The sequence below is a fragment of the Vicia villosa genome, unplaced genomic scaffold (genome assembly GCF_029867415.1).
Source record: "Vicia villosa cultivar HV-30 ecotype Madison, WI unplaced genomic scaffold, Vvil1.0 ctg.002507F_1_1, whole genome shotgun sequence".
Classification (NCBI taxonomy): Eukaryota; Viridiplantae; Streptophyta; class Magnoliopsida; order Fabales; family Fabaceae; genus Vicia; species Vicia villosa.
The window spans coordinates 117,160-131,969 of NW_026705952.1; the positions used below are offsets into that span (position 1 = coordinate 117,160).

General features: G+C 34.0%; 1 long non-coding RNA gene across 1 annotated transcript; it reads right to left on the reverse strand.

The window, feature by feature from the left end:
* Positions 1-11,750: 11,750 nt before the first annotated feature.
* LOC131639038 (uncharacterized) lies at positions 11,751-13,637 on the reverse strand. The gene is made up of 3 exons (XR_009294837.1): positions 13,481-13,637; positions 12,425-12,801; positions 11,751-12,198 (listed from the first exon to the last, which is right to left on the reverse strand). It is a non-coding gene; the product is annotated as an uncharacterized LOC131639038 (long non-coding RNA).
* Positions 13,638-14,810: the final 1,173 nt, after the last annotated feature.

Here is a 14,810-nt window from a genome sequence, read left to right on the forward strand (position 1 = left end):
CTTCAGAAGTTTGATAGATTTGAATCCCAAGGAAATACTTGAGTTCTCCCATGATGCTCATTTCAAATTCTACCTGCATAGAGTTAGCAAACTCCTTTCCAAGTGTAGCATTAGATGTTCCAAAGATAATATCATCAACATATATTTGAAAAATTAAAATATCCTTTTTAAAGGTTTTACAGAAGATAGTTTTGTCCACTTTTCCTCTAGTGAAACCATTATCCAAAAGGAAAGAACTTAATCTTTCGTACCAAGCTCTAGGAGTTTGCTTCAATCCGTATAATGACTTCTTTAGTTTAAAAACATGTTCTAGAGACTTAGAGTCTTTAAAACCAGGAGGTTGATGGACATATACTTTTTCATCTATATAACCATTTAAAAAGGCACTCTTAACATCCATCTGATATAGAGTGATGTTGTTCTGAGTGGCAAAAGAAATTAATAAGCGAATAGATTCTAACCTGGCCACTGGTACAAAGGTTTCAGTATAGTCAATACCTTTTTGCTGACTATAGCCCTGAGCAACCAGTCTGGCTTTGTTTCTTACAACATCTCCTTTTTCGATTAGCTTGTTTCTGAATACCCACTTAGTTCTAATGATGTTAAATCCTTTTGGTTTTGGAACCAGATCCCAGACATCATTCCTTTTAAACAGATTTAGTTCTTCTTGCATGGCAATTATCCAGTCAACATCCTCCAGAGCTTAATCAATAGAAGTTGGCTCGATCAGAGATACTAGACCAAATTGACATTCTGCATTGCTATTCAGGAATGATCTTGTTCTGATGGGATCATCTTTCTTCCCAATGATAACATCTTCTGAGTGAGCAGAGTTGAGTCTAGAAGATCTTCTGATAGTTGGCTCTGAAGGATAGAAAAACACTTAGAAAGGGGGGGTTTGAATAAGTGTAGTCTAAAAACTTGAACGATAAAAACAATTTGCACAGTTATTTTTATCCTGGTTCGTTGTTAACTAAACTACTCCAGTCCACCCCCACGGAGTGATTTACCTCACCTGAGGATTTAATCCACTAATCGCAACAGATTACAATGGTTTTCCACTTAGCCCACGACTAAGTCTTCTAGAGTATCCTGATCACAACCTGATCACTCTAGGAACAAATGCTTAGACACAAGCTAAGACTTTCTTAGAGTATCCTGACCACCACGTGATCACTCTAATTACAATTGCTTAGACACAAGCTAAGACTTCCTAGAGTATCCTGATCAACACTTGATCACTCTAGTTAGTTACAAATTAATGTAATCAATTCTAAGAGTATTACAAATGCTTCTGAAAATCTATAATCACAACAGTGATATTTTTCTTAACGTTTAAGCTTAATCTCACTAATATATTACAACAGCAATGTAGTGAGCTTTGATGAAGATGAAGTTTCTGAGCTTTGAGTTGAACAGCGTTTCAGCAAGTTTTTCAGAATAAGTTCGTTCAGGATTTGTTAACCTTGCTTCTCATCAGAACTTCATATTTATAGGCACCTAAGAAGATGATCGTTGGGAGCATTTAATGCTTTGCGTATTCCGTACAGCATTGCATTTAATGTTTCACGCTTTTGTCAACTACCTCGAGCCTTGTTCACGCTGTGTCTACTGATGTTGCCTTTAATAGCTTCCAACGTTCCTTTTGTCAGTCAGCGTAGCCTGCCACCTGTACTTTCTTCTGATCTGATGTTTGTGTATACAACGTTTGAATATCATCAGAGTCAAACAGCTTGGTGCATAGCATCTTCTTGTCTTCTGACCTTGAAGTGCTTCTGAGCGTGATACCATGAGAACTTTAGTGCTTCTGCTTCTGATCTCAAGTTCTTCTGATGCTTTCATAGACCCATGTTCTGATTCTGCCTTGACCATCTTCTGATGTCTTGCCAGACCATGTTCTGATGTTGCATGCTGAACCTTCTGAGACAAAGCTTCTGAGCGCTGATTTGTGCATACTCTTTATATATTTCCTGAAAGGGAAATTGCAATGTATTAGAGTACCACATTATCTCACACAAAATTCATATCCTTGTTATCATCAAAACTGAGAATATTGATCAGAACAAATCTTGTTCTAACAATCTCCCCCTTTTTGATGATGACAAAAACATATATAAATGATCGGAATTTGCGATCAGAAAGAGCAGACGGCTAAAGACAATTACACAGCTATAACATAAGCATGTAAATATGTCTCCCCCTGAGATTAACAATCTCCCCCTGAGATGAATAATCTCCCCCTGAAATTAATACTAGAAGAATTTTATAAATAAAAGACTTCCCTGAGTATTTCAGTAGAGACGTTCACAGTGCTTGATCTTCAGAACATTCATGACTTCTGATTTCTGCTTCCATAGGACAGCTTCAGAACATTGAATTTCTTTAGATCCTCAGAACATTCACAGCTTCTGACTTCTGCTTCCATCGGACAGCTTCAGAACTTGAATTTCTTTGATCTTCAGAACATTCCCAGCTTCTGACTTCTGCTTCCATCGGACAGCTTCAGAACTTGAATTTCTTTAGATCTTCAGAACATCCACGGCTTCTGATTCTTGCTTCCATTGGGACAGCTTCAGAGCTTGAATTTCTTCTTACATCACTTCATGCTAGATTGTATCAGAACATTGTTGAATGTACCAGAGCATCATCAGAGCATCTCTACATCCTGAAATGTTACAGAACAAAACTAAACGACAAAAGTCAGCATGAATGAGTCAAAACATAGAATATGTTTCAGAACACATAATATGTATCAGAGCCATATAGAATGTGTCAGAACAAATAGACATAATGTTTCAGATCATATTCTATCATCAGAATATCTGAACATTCTTCCTTCTTGCTTCTGATTCTGATTCTGAAGCTTCATAGCACTCAGCTTGCTTCAAGAATCCAAGAACTTGATTCATCTTGTTGCTTCTCATGTTGATCTTCAATTCCTGCAACAACACAACTTAAAGCATAGAACTTTGCAAGTTCTGTTAGTAAAGCAACTGATTAAATCAAATCATTTATCACATATTTCTCCCCCTTTTTGTCATATCATCAAAAACATAAAAGATTCAGATAAAAACAAAAAGAAACACACGGAAGAAAAGGATGATTTCCATTGAAGTTCAAACAGACAAGTACAGAAGTACACGAAGAGAAGAAAGACTAGATGCACAAAAACAGATGCAGCAAAAGCAAAAACAAAACAACTAAGACTCAATCTAATATGACCCTAGCTTTGATAAGATCTTGGCCAGCATCTCTTGAACCCCATTGTTGTGCTCATTCTGCTTCTCTATGAAAGCTCTAAACTCAGCATGAGAGATAGCATTCAGCAAAACAGTCCTACATTTATGATGATTCTTGAAAAGCTTCTTTTGATCATCATCCATTTCTTGCCTTGTAAGCCTTACGCCGCTGGCTTTCACTGGATGTTTGTAACCATCCATCAGAAGATCCCATAATTCACCATCTAGACCAAGAAAGTAACTTTCCAGTTTATCTTTCCAGTATTCAAAGTTTTCACCATCAAATACTGGTGGTCTAGTATAACCATTGTTACCATTGTATTGCTCAGCAGAGCAAGATGTAGATGCAGGTGGATCTGTTGGAATTTCACCAGCCATCTTTTACTGAAGCGTTTTTCTCTTCCTGAATCTTTTCTAAACACGGTTAAGTGCTTGCACCTTAGAACCGGCGCTCTGGTGCCAATTGAAGGATAGAAAAACACTTAGAAAGGGGGGGTTTGAATAATTGTAGTCTAAAAACTTGAACGATAAAAATAATTTGCACAGTTATTTTTATTCTGGTTCGTTGTTAACTAAACTACTCCAGTCCACCCCCACGGAGTGATTTACCTCACCTGAGGATTTAATCCACTAATCGCAACAGATTACAATGGTTTTCCACTTAGCCCACGACTAAGTCTTCTAGAGTATCCTGATCACAACCTGATCACTCTAGGAACAAATGCTTAGACACAAGCTAAGACTTTCTTAGAGTATCCTGACCACCACGTGATCACTCTAATTACAACTGCTTAGACACCAGCTAAGACTTCCTAGAGTATCCTGATCAACACTTGATCACTCTAGTTACATATAAATTAATGTAATCAATTCTAAGAGTATTACAAATGCTTCTGAAAAGCTATAATCACAACAGTGATATTTCTCTTAACGTTTAAGCTTAATCTCACTAATATATTACAACAGCAATGTAGTGAGCTTTGATGAAGATGAAGTTTCTGAGCTTTGAGTTGAACAGCGTTTCAGCAAGTTTTTCAGAATAAGTTCGTTCAGGATTTGTTAACCTTGCTTCTCATCAGAACTTCATATTTATAGGCACTTGAGATGATGACCGTTGGGAGCATTTAATGCTTTGCGTATTCCGTACAGCATTGCATTTAATGTTTCACGCTTTTGTCAACTACCTCGAGCCTTGTTCACGCTGTGTCTACTAACGTTGCCTTTAATAGCTTCCAACGTTCCTTTTGTCAGTCAGCGTAGCCTGCCACCTGTACTTTCTTCTGATCTGATGTTTGTGTATACAATGTTTGAATATCATCAGAGTCAAACAGCTTGGTGCATAGCATCTTCTTGTCTTCTGACCTTGAAGTGTTTCTGAGCGTGATACCATGAGAACTTCAGTGCTTCTGCTTCTGATCTCAAGTTCTTCTGATGCTTTCATAGACCCATGTTCTGATTCTGCCTTGACCATCTTCTGATGTCTTGCCAGACCATGTTCTGATGCTGCATGCTGAACCTTCTGAGACAAAGCTTCTGAGCGCTGATTTGTGCATACTCTTTATATATTTCCTGAAAGGGAAATTGCAATGTATTAGAGTACCACATTATCTCACACAAAATTCATATCCTTGTTATCATCAAAACTAAGAATATTGATCAGAACAAATCTTGTTCTAACAGGCTCTTCAGAAAATTTGAGATTCTCTAATGAAGCAGCAACTTGATCTTCTGAAACTTTGCTTATGGGTTCTTCATGATCTGAGTTAAAGATTTCTATATATTCAAAATTCTCAAACTGCTTTGGCATTTCAAGACCAAGCTTATCATTAAATCTGATATTGATTGATTCTTCAAAAACCAATGTTTCAATATTGTATACTCTATAGCCTTTTGAGCGTTCAGAATATAACATACGCATCCAAATAGATGGAAATATGAAATGTTGGGCTTTCTGTTCTTCCACAATTCATAAGAAGTCTTATTGAGAATAGGACTGATAGAGATTCTATTCTGAATATAACATGCAATGTTAATTGCTTCTGCCCATAAATGCTTAGCCATATTTGTTTCATTGATCATGGTTCTGGCCATTTCTTGTAGAGTCCTATTCTTTCGTTCTACAACTCCATTTTGCTATGCAGTTCTAGGACAAGAGAAATCATGGGAAATACCATTTTCTTTGAAATAAATTTCAAAGAATCTGTTCTCAAATTCACCACCATGATCACTTCTGAGCTTTATGATTTTACACTCTTTCTCAGATTGGATCTGAGTGCAGAAATCAAAGAACACTGTATGATACTCATCCTTGTGTTTCAAGAACTTTACCCACGTCCATCGGCTATAGTCGTCTACAATGACTAATCCATATTTCTTCCCTCTGATTGATGCAGTTTTGACTGGTCCAAAAAGATTAATGTGCAGAAGTTCTAGCGGCCTAGAGGAAGAGACAACATTCTTAGACTTGAATGTAGGTTTTGAGAACTTCCCTTTCTGACATGCTTCACAAAGAGCTTCTAATTTATATTTCTGATTAGGGAGACCTCTGACCAAATTAAGTTTGTTAATCTGAGAAATCTTTCTCAAACTAGCATGACCTAATCTTCTGTGCCAAACCCACTGCTCTTCGCTAACATACATAAGGCAAGTAACCTTCTGATTCTTAAAATCTTGAAGACCAATCTTATAAATGTTATTCTTTCTCTTGCCTGTAAATAGGATTGAGCCATCCTTCTAAGTAATAGATTTACAATACTTTTGATTAAAGATTATGTCATAACCATTGTCACTTAATTGACTTATGGACAATAAGTTATGAGCTAATCTATCTACTAGCAGAACATTAGTTATAGAGGGAGAGTTACCGGTACTTATGGTTCCAGAGCCAATGATTTTGCCCTTTTGATTCCCTCTAAACTTAACTTCTCCAGCAGATTTAAGCACCAGGTTTTGGAACATAGACCTTTTTCCCGTCATGTGCCGCGAGCACCCAGAGTCCAGGTACCATGACATGTTTTCCTTTTTCTTCTTTGCTGCCAAGGATACATGCAACAGGAATTATCTTTTCCTTAGGTACCCACATTTTCTTGGGTCCTTTTGGGTTAGTTCTCCTCAAGTTCTGATTGAACTTGGGTTTAGCATTATAATTAATAGGAGGAACAACATGATATTCCCTATTCTGAGTCACATGATATTTTATATTATGTGTCACATGCTTCTTGGTGTGTGTTATGTGGAAACTCTTAGCATGTGATGTGAGTCTAATATTATGGGAGTGGACATACTTGAATTGATCATACAAAGGTTTGTATGTGATTTTCATCTCATTAACATATTCAAGTTTGTACGGGGTTTCACCCTAATATTCTATGCCAACTCTTTTGTTTCCACTGACTGCGTATATCATAGAGGCTAACTGACTTCTGCCAATGCCTCTAGATAAAAACTTTCTAAAACTCAAGTCATATTCCTTGAGAATATTGTTCAAGCTTGGAATAGACTTTTCTGAACTAGAAGATGATTCAACATCTTTGGATATTTTAAAAACTTTTTCCTTAAGTTCAGAATTTTCTGCTTCAAGCTTGTTAGTTTCATATTCAAATAGCATCTTCAGCTTTTTGTATTTGATACTAAGTTGAGCCTTGAGTTCCAGAAGTTCAGTTAGACTAGAAACTAACTCTTCTCTAGATAGTTCAGAAAACACCTCTTCAGAATCTGAGTCTGATGTAGATTTTGATTCATCAACGGTGGCCATCAATGCAATGTTAGCCTGCTCATCTTCAGAGTCTGATTCTTGGTTAGAAGAATCTGATTCATCCCAAGTAGCCATCAAGCTTTTCTTCTTTTCGAACTTATTCTTGGGCTTTTCCCTCTGAAGCTTTGGCACTCGTTCTTGTAATGTCATGGCTCTTTACATTCAAAGCAGGTCACCTTCTTCTTGTCAGATCTTCTGTGTCCAGAAGATTCTCCTCTTTCAGGCCTTTTAGAACATCTGAAGTTCTTGACCTTCCTTTGTTTACTCTTCAAGAGTTGATTTACTCTTCTAGAGATCATGGACAGTTCATCATCATCTTCTTCTTCTTCTTCTTCTTCTGATTCTGACTCTTCATAATCTTCTTCTTCAGCCTGAAAATCATTAGTGCATTTTTTTTATTTGATTTTAAAGCAATTGACTTACCTTTCTTCTGAGGTTCATTAGCATCCAGATCTATTTCATGACTCCTCAGAGCACTGATCAACTCTTCAAGAGAGACTTCATTTAGATTCTTAGCAATCTTGAATGCAGTCACCATTGGGCCCCATCTTCTGGGCAAGCTTCCGATGATTTTCTTGACATGATCAGCTTTTGTATATCCCTTGTCAAGCACTCTTAATCCAGCAGTCAGAGTCTGGAATCTTGAGAGCATTGCTTCAATGTTTTCATCTTCCTCCATCTTGAAAGCTTCATACTTCTGGATTAAAGCAAGAGCTTTTGTCTCCTTGACTTGGGCATTCCCTTCATGAGTCATCTTAAATGATTCATAGATGTCATGGGCAGTTTCTCTGTTTGATAGCTTCTCATATTAAGCATAAGAAATAGCATCCAGCAGATCAGTCCTTGACCTGTGATGATTTTTTAATTGTTTCTTTTGATCATCACTCATTTCTTGCCTAGACATCTTTGCCCCACTAGCATTTACAGGATGTTTGTAACCATCCACAAGTAGATCTCATAAGTCACCATCTAGACCAAGAAAGTAACTTTCGAGTCTATCTTTTCAGTATTCAAAGTTTCAACTATCAAACACTGGTGGTCTAGTGTAGTCATTGTTTCCATTTCCATTGTATTGTTCAGTAGGAACAGGTGTAGCTGTTGATGGATCAACCATATTGACTTAGTGTTTTTCTCCCTGAATATTTTTCTAACATGGTTAAGTGCTTGCACCTAGAACATCCGCTCTGATGCCAATTGAAGGATAGAAAAACACTTAGAAAGGGGGGGTTTGAATAAGTGTGAATTGAAAAACTCTTAAGATAAAAACAATGAACACGATTATTTTTATCCTGGTTCGTTGTTAACGAAACTACTCCAGTCCACCCCCTTAGAGTGATTTACCTCAACTGAGGATTTAATCCACTAATCAATCTGATTACAATGGTTATCCACTTAGAACACCTTTAAGTCTTCTAGAGTATACTGATCACAAGTTGATCACTTTAGGAATACACCACTTAAATAACCTCTAAGTCTTCTAGAGTCTACTGATCAACCGATCACTCTAGGAACTTTAACAAATGTAAAATAAATGTTTACAAGAGTATTAAAATGCTTCTTAACAAGCTATAATCACAATAGTGATATTTCTCTTAAGTTCTAAGCTAAACACTCACTAAATATTACAAGAGTTGTGAGGTTAAAGATGAAGTTCGTGAGCTTTGAATTTGACAGCGTTTTGGTATTTTGCATAAGTGTTATTTTTTTTAGCTTCACATCAGAACTTCTATATATAGGCGTTTGAGAAGATGACTGTTTAGAGCATTTAATGCTTTGCGTGAATAGTACAACACTGCATTAAATGTTTCACACTTTTGTCAACTACCTCGAGCCATGCTTTTGCTGCTTTTACTGACTTTGCCTTTTGTAGCTTCTAACGTTCCTTTTGTCAGTCAGATATTAGACTTAGTAGCCTGTCATCTTGTACTTGCTTATGAACTCTGATTTGTAGATACAATGTTTGAATTATCAGAGTCAAAACAGCTTGGTGTAGAGCATCTTCTTATCTTCTGACTTTGAAGAGCTTGAGCGTGATACCGTTTAGAACTTCAGTGCTTCTGCTTTTGACTTCATGTTCTTCTGATGCTTCATAGTCCATGTTCTGATTCTGCTTGACCATATTATGATGTCTTGCCAGAGCATGTTGTGATGTAGTCATCCAGAATCTTTGAGTCATAGCTTCTGAGCGCTGATTTGTGCATACTCTTTATATATTTCCTGAAATGGAAAATGCAAAGGATTAGAGTACCACGTTGTCTTATACAAAATTCATATATAATGTTATCATCAAAACATAGAATATTGATCAGAACAAATCTTGTTCTAACAGAAAGTAGCATGGCTTATTGGTTCATAAAGTGTGTATGGACGGACATATAAAGTTTGGTTTGGGTCTCCCCCTAAGCATAAATTTCAATTATTACCCTGAGATAATTTTCAAAGATGGCCGGAAAACTCTATCGAAACGGTCGATAACGGTATCATAACTATGAATATTATGGATAACATTTGGTGGACTCCAAAACAACACCCAAAGTTTCAGTCATGATAAAAAACATAGAATCTAGAATAGCTGTAACAATAACCAGAATGATCAAAACAATAAAGCGCCACAGAAAATAAGCAATAATGGATTTGAGACGAAAATGAACCACACGAATAACAAAAAATTGGAGTTGGTCAATATACTGGCAAATGTGAAGGAAACTTGCTTACATAAAAAAGGAGATCAACCAAAACAAAGTATCAGTTAGGTTAGGCTACCAAACAATCAAAGCAACAATTGTAATAGAAATCAACCACAATAAAATATCGGTTAGATTAGGAAACAAAGCAATCAAATCAACAATTGTGATAGAGAGCAACCACAACAAACAAAGTAACAATTAGAATTCAAAACAATGAAAGCAACGATTGCAACAGAGATCAGAGCTTGACAAATAACAACACATACCCTAGAAATAGTGAGAATAAATTATCACTCTACCTGGTAATATGAAGAGGAGTAAGATGCTATGAAGAAAAATATAACCAGCAACACACACGTCAAAAGCAACCAAAAGAACCTAAATTCAAAAGAAAGTATCCAAGATGAACATCAATCAGAGCAATTAAAGATGCGAAGAATGATTAAAGATTAAAGGTGCAAAGAAGGATTGGAGATTAAAATGCGAAGAATGATTCAGAATGATTTGAAATGCCATGGTAGAAATTATTTATCTGAGAACGACGATGGCTATGGAATCGAAAAAACCAGATAGCATGAAACGTTGGGAAGCAAGAAACAATGGCGCTGGATATAAGAGTATAGCTATGGATTCTTTATTCTACGAAGTTTGTTACAAATGGATTGCAAGTTTTTGCAACGACTAAGTGAGGGACCCCGATTCCCTGTAATGCATTCACGCATTCACTCTTAGGTAGCCGTCTGATCAAGATCTGGCAGTTCTAATTTAAAACAGATACTAGTGTTTTTACCCGTGCGATGCACATGATACAATTTTTTATACTAAAAAACATATTTTATAACTGTTTACAGTTTCCTAACAAAAATCATGTCAAATAAAATTCTATTTTTCATAAAACATATTTCTTTTACACTATATATTAAGTATTAAATATTTTTTCCTAACAATACTCTTACATATTGGTGATCTCCCAGTACAGTTTACAAATAAAAATCATGTTGAAGAAAATCTCACTTTTCATAAAATATATTTCTCTTACACTATGGTGTGTTAGAATATCAAGAAAGTATTAAATATTTTTTCCCATTACAATTTTTTTTGAAAAAGCCAAAAAGAAGACATTAAATTAAGAGCACAAAATATGCTAAAATAAGTACACATGAATCTAAATACACCAAAACACTACATACAGAACTAAAAAACTAATTCAATACACCCAAATCATCAAGAAAAGCTGCTGCAGAAAATTGCTCAATCAGAACAGAACAACACATTACACAGATTAGCAACAGGCATCCAAATATTACGACTAAGACACATCTGAGATGATTTCCCAGTACAATTGAATACAATAATATATAAAAAGGAGATATTAAATCAAAATGAGAATTACATGACACATGCATTGTTGTTAAATTTGTTTCTAAAATGAAATATGTCTCTTGTACATAAAAAGTGAACATATGCATTGTCTTATGTACAACTTGAATTTTTAGAAAAGTGAATGTATGAATTCAAATCTGTCAACAATAAATAGTGTTGTAAAAACATTCAAACTATGAAAAGTTGAGAACAAAAGCACTCTTAAGTTCTAACCTTCCATTGTGAACAAAAGTAACTATTTGATGATTTTCATTCACCATATTATTAGGGTGTTCACCACTTTTGCTTCCTATATAAATTAGGGGTGTGCAAAATATCCAGTTTTGATGTCCAAATCCATAACCAAACCCAGACCACTTTTAAATATCCGGATATAATTGAATGGTTATTAACCGGTTTAGTTATTAATGGTTTGTTTATCCATTCATATAATCCGGATATAATTAAATGGTTATTAACCGGTTAAATTATTTTGGATTCGGTTATAATCCGGTTATTATCCAAATCCAAATATTTTAATTCTCAAAATATTAATTTTTTTTGAAACAAAATATTTTCGGAAAAAATAATTTTCAAAACTGGATTTTTTAAAAAACCGGTTATATAATCATAACCAATTTTGATTAAAATATGGATATGGTTATAAATCCAAACCGTTTAAATGGTTTTAAAATGGTTATGGTTTAGTTTTTGAAAATAACCAACCATGCACACCCCTAATATAAACTACATAAACCTGAAATTCATTCAATATTCCAAAATGTGATTCACATACTCAACCAAGAAATAACCATAACATAATTAAAATAAATAAGTTAACCTTGACTCCACTTTAAAATGCACTCATGACTTAAATTCATATTCCATAAGTCATTTCCAGTATGTGTGATTATGTATATTACATAGAAAAAACATATTGAAATGACACCACTTGTCAAATCTCTCATCTAGCGATGCGTGTGAAGTGAAGACAAATTGATATACTTGAAAAAACATTGGAAATAGCTTACTAATGATGCATGTGAAGTGAAGCCAAAATAACTAAAAACGCATAGCCACATACCTTGTAGTATGATGATAAAAGAGAGGTGGTGTAAGAGTTCCTGGATCTACCATTGGATTAACAAAATAATCCCTGAAATTTATATCAAAACATGCCTTATAGCAATATAATACATCGGAACTTAAATAAAGCAATATAGCTTCACAATATGTTATTTAGTAGAAAATGATCAAAAGCAGCACTATAGTACTGTTGTTGAGTCGCAAAAATTAAACAAACCGCTATTACAATAATCAAGATTATATAATTAATCGAATATGGAAATAACATAATCGAAATCTAGAAGAGCATTAACAACCTTTTGGACAACCTCATTTGTCACCCTTGGGGAGGACTTCTTTAAAGCCAAAGTGAAAGCATTAGAAGAAAAGTAAGCCTGCAAAATAACATGCGTTAAGAAGTTGGAAAATATAAAGTATGAAATTACAAATTGACTCTGCCGAAGAAATTACAACGCCGCAGTTGGAGGAAAATGGACACAGACGAACAACTGAAGAAGAAACAGAACACCTTTACACAATTAAATATGGCCACCAGAAACAGACTAATAGTAGTTCCTCTCACAAGAAGAAACCATAAGCAAGAGAAGACTGAAAAATGAACCTCCTGAATATCAATGCCAAGTCCGGAAGAAGCATGTCAACCATATGAGTTGCTATTGTCCTTCATAAATGCCTATGAAAAACAATCTGAGCATTAAAAATACACTAATTTATTCATGTTTCAACAGTGAAAATAAATTTTCAAATTTCAATTAACTTGACTTAAAGAAGTTGATTGATCATCTTCAAACAATTCTTAGGATTTTTCACATAATTGCATGTTTAAGAAGGACTGCCAAAAATATATTCTGAGAGACTATTGAGATTATCCTCTTTCATTTTAAGTAATTATTTCCTAGAACCTTGCTTTGAATCTCATGTTTGGTTAAAATAAAAAAATCACCACATATATATGGAAGATATAAATAAAAAATCCTTGAAAAGGAAAAAGATGACACATTTAAAAAAGAAACCATTATATAATACCTTATTCCATATATATAAGAAAAATATGGAAACTTCATATGTGGTATTTGGCACAAGATTTTTTTATAATCTTATCAAAGTTATCTGATCAAGATTCAAGAAATGCATAAATTGAGTTATACACATCAAACAAAGCCGGTATGAAAAAGTCCAAGAAATAGAAAAATACTTGAAGTTCCTGTCACAGAAAGGTTAACTTGAAAATTGAAAAAGATAAATATAAATACTAAAACAAACCCACATCAAATATTAGCAGCTCCACCAGACATATAAAATTTCTTATTTTAAACTTGAAATTAAAATAAATCAAAACCGATTTAACTTACCTTATACCATAGTTGTGGATCTGGATTTTTCACCGCTTGCAAAGCTTCCATTCTTGCCATACAATCTTTAAGTGACTCCGCTCTAAAGTGGGGTCTATTCATTCCCGTGAACACTAAAAACCGCTTATCATCTGATTTACTCTCACAAATCGTTGAATTCTAATGCATAAAAAATCACAAATTATAAAAATCAAATTCAAGATTTAGATAATTGTGAATACTAATTCAAACAAAATTGAATTCTCTGGAACACTAAATAAATAATTTGGAAACAATAAAGAATAAAGAAGGTGGAAAAGGGAGAAAAGGAAAGAATTTTACCGAAATGAAGATGGGTCTGTGAAAAGAATTTAATCGGTTCTGTTGTATTGAGAAATCGATATTGGAAGTGAAACGGCTAGAAACTTAGGTCTCGTTTCTGTAGTCTTCTTCAAATGTTCGCTTATGCATGTACTAATCTCAAAAATTGAATATGAATCGATATTGCATTTATTTGTTTCCAAGGCCCAAATGTATAGTATACAAAATAACTTTATGTTCGGTTATTAGAAAAAAAATTTAAACTGAATAATCATTGCTTGTTGTTTCCAAGACCCAAAAGTTTAATAAACACAATTAAATGATAATAAATATAAACAATACAAAATAGTAGTTAGATATTAATGAAGTAATTAGTTAAATATTAAAAAAATACATTAAAATAATTATAGAAATATTTTTATTCTATTAATAGTCTTTTTTAAAATAGTAAACCTTTTAAATGATTGACAAATGGCAAAGTTGTCAAAGAACTTCTTTTGCTTTATTATATTCTATGATCATTTTTGAAAAATATTTTTATGGACTTGTTTTACCCAATATTAGGAGATTGGTGAATTAAATAACGACTTAAACAATCTGAAAATAATAGTATAAATATTATTTTTAATATTTGTTAACTATAGAATAGTTAAATAAACACTTGAATGATTATTTCAAAATGACATTGAAAGTTGGAAAGTTTTTGTTTTCCCACGAAGTTTGAGAAGTTAAATAGACACTTGAATGATTATTCAGTTTTTTGAATTAATTTAAAACAAATAGATATAACAATTAAATAAAATAAATAGAATAATATTAATTAAAACTTTCTTTTTATAGCATAAATAAAAACAGCATCATACATGAAACGTTGATAAGTGGTAAATTTGCCAAAGTTCTCATTTTCTTTATTATTATGTATAATTTTTGAAAATATCCTATATATTTTTTATGAACCGTGTGATCAAGATCGAGTAGTTAAAAACACCCTGACAGCATGATTACAGAAAAATCATGACTGCGGATTGAA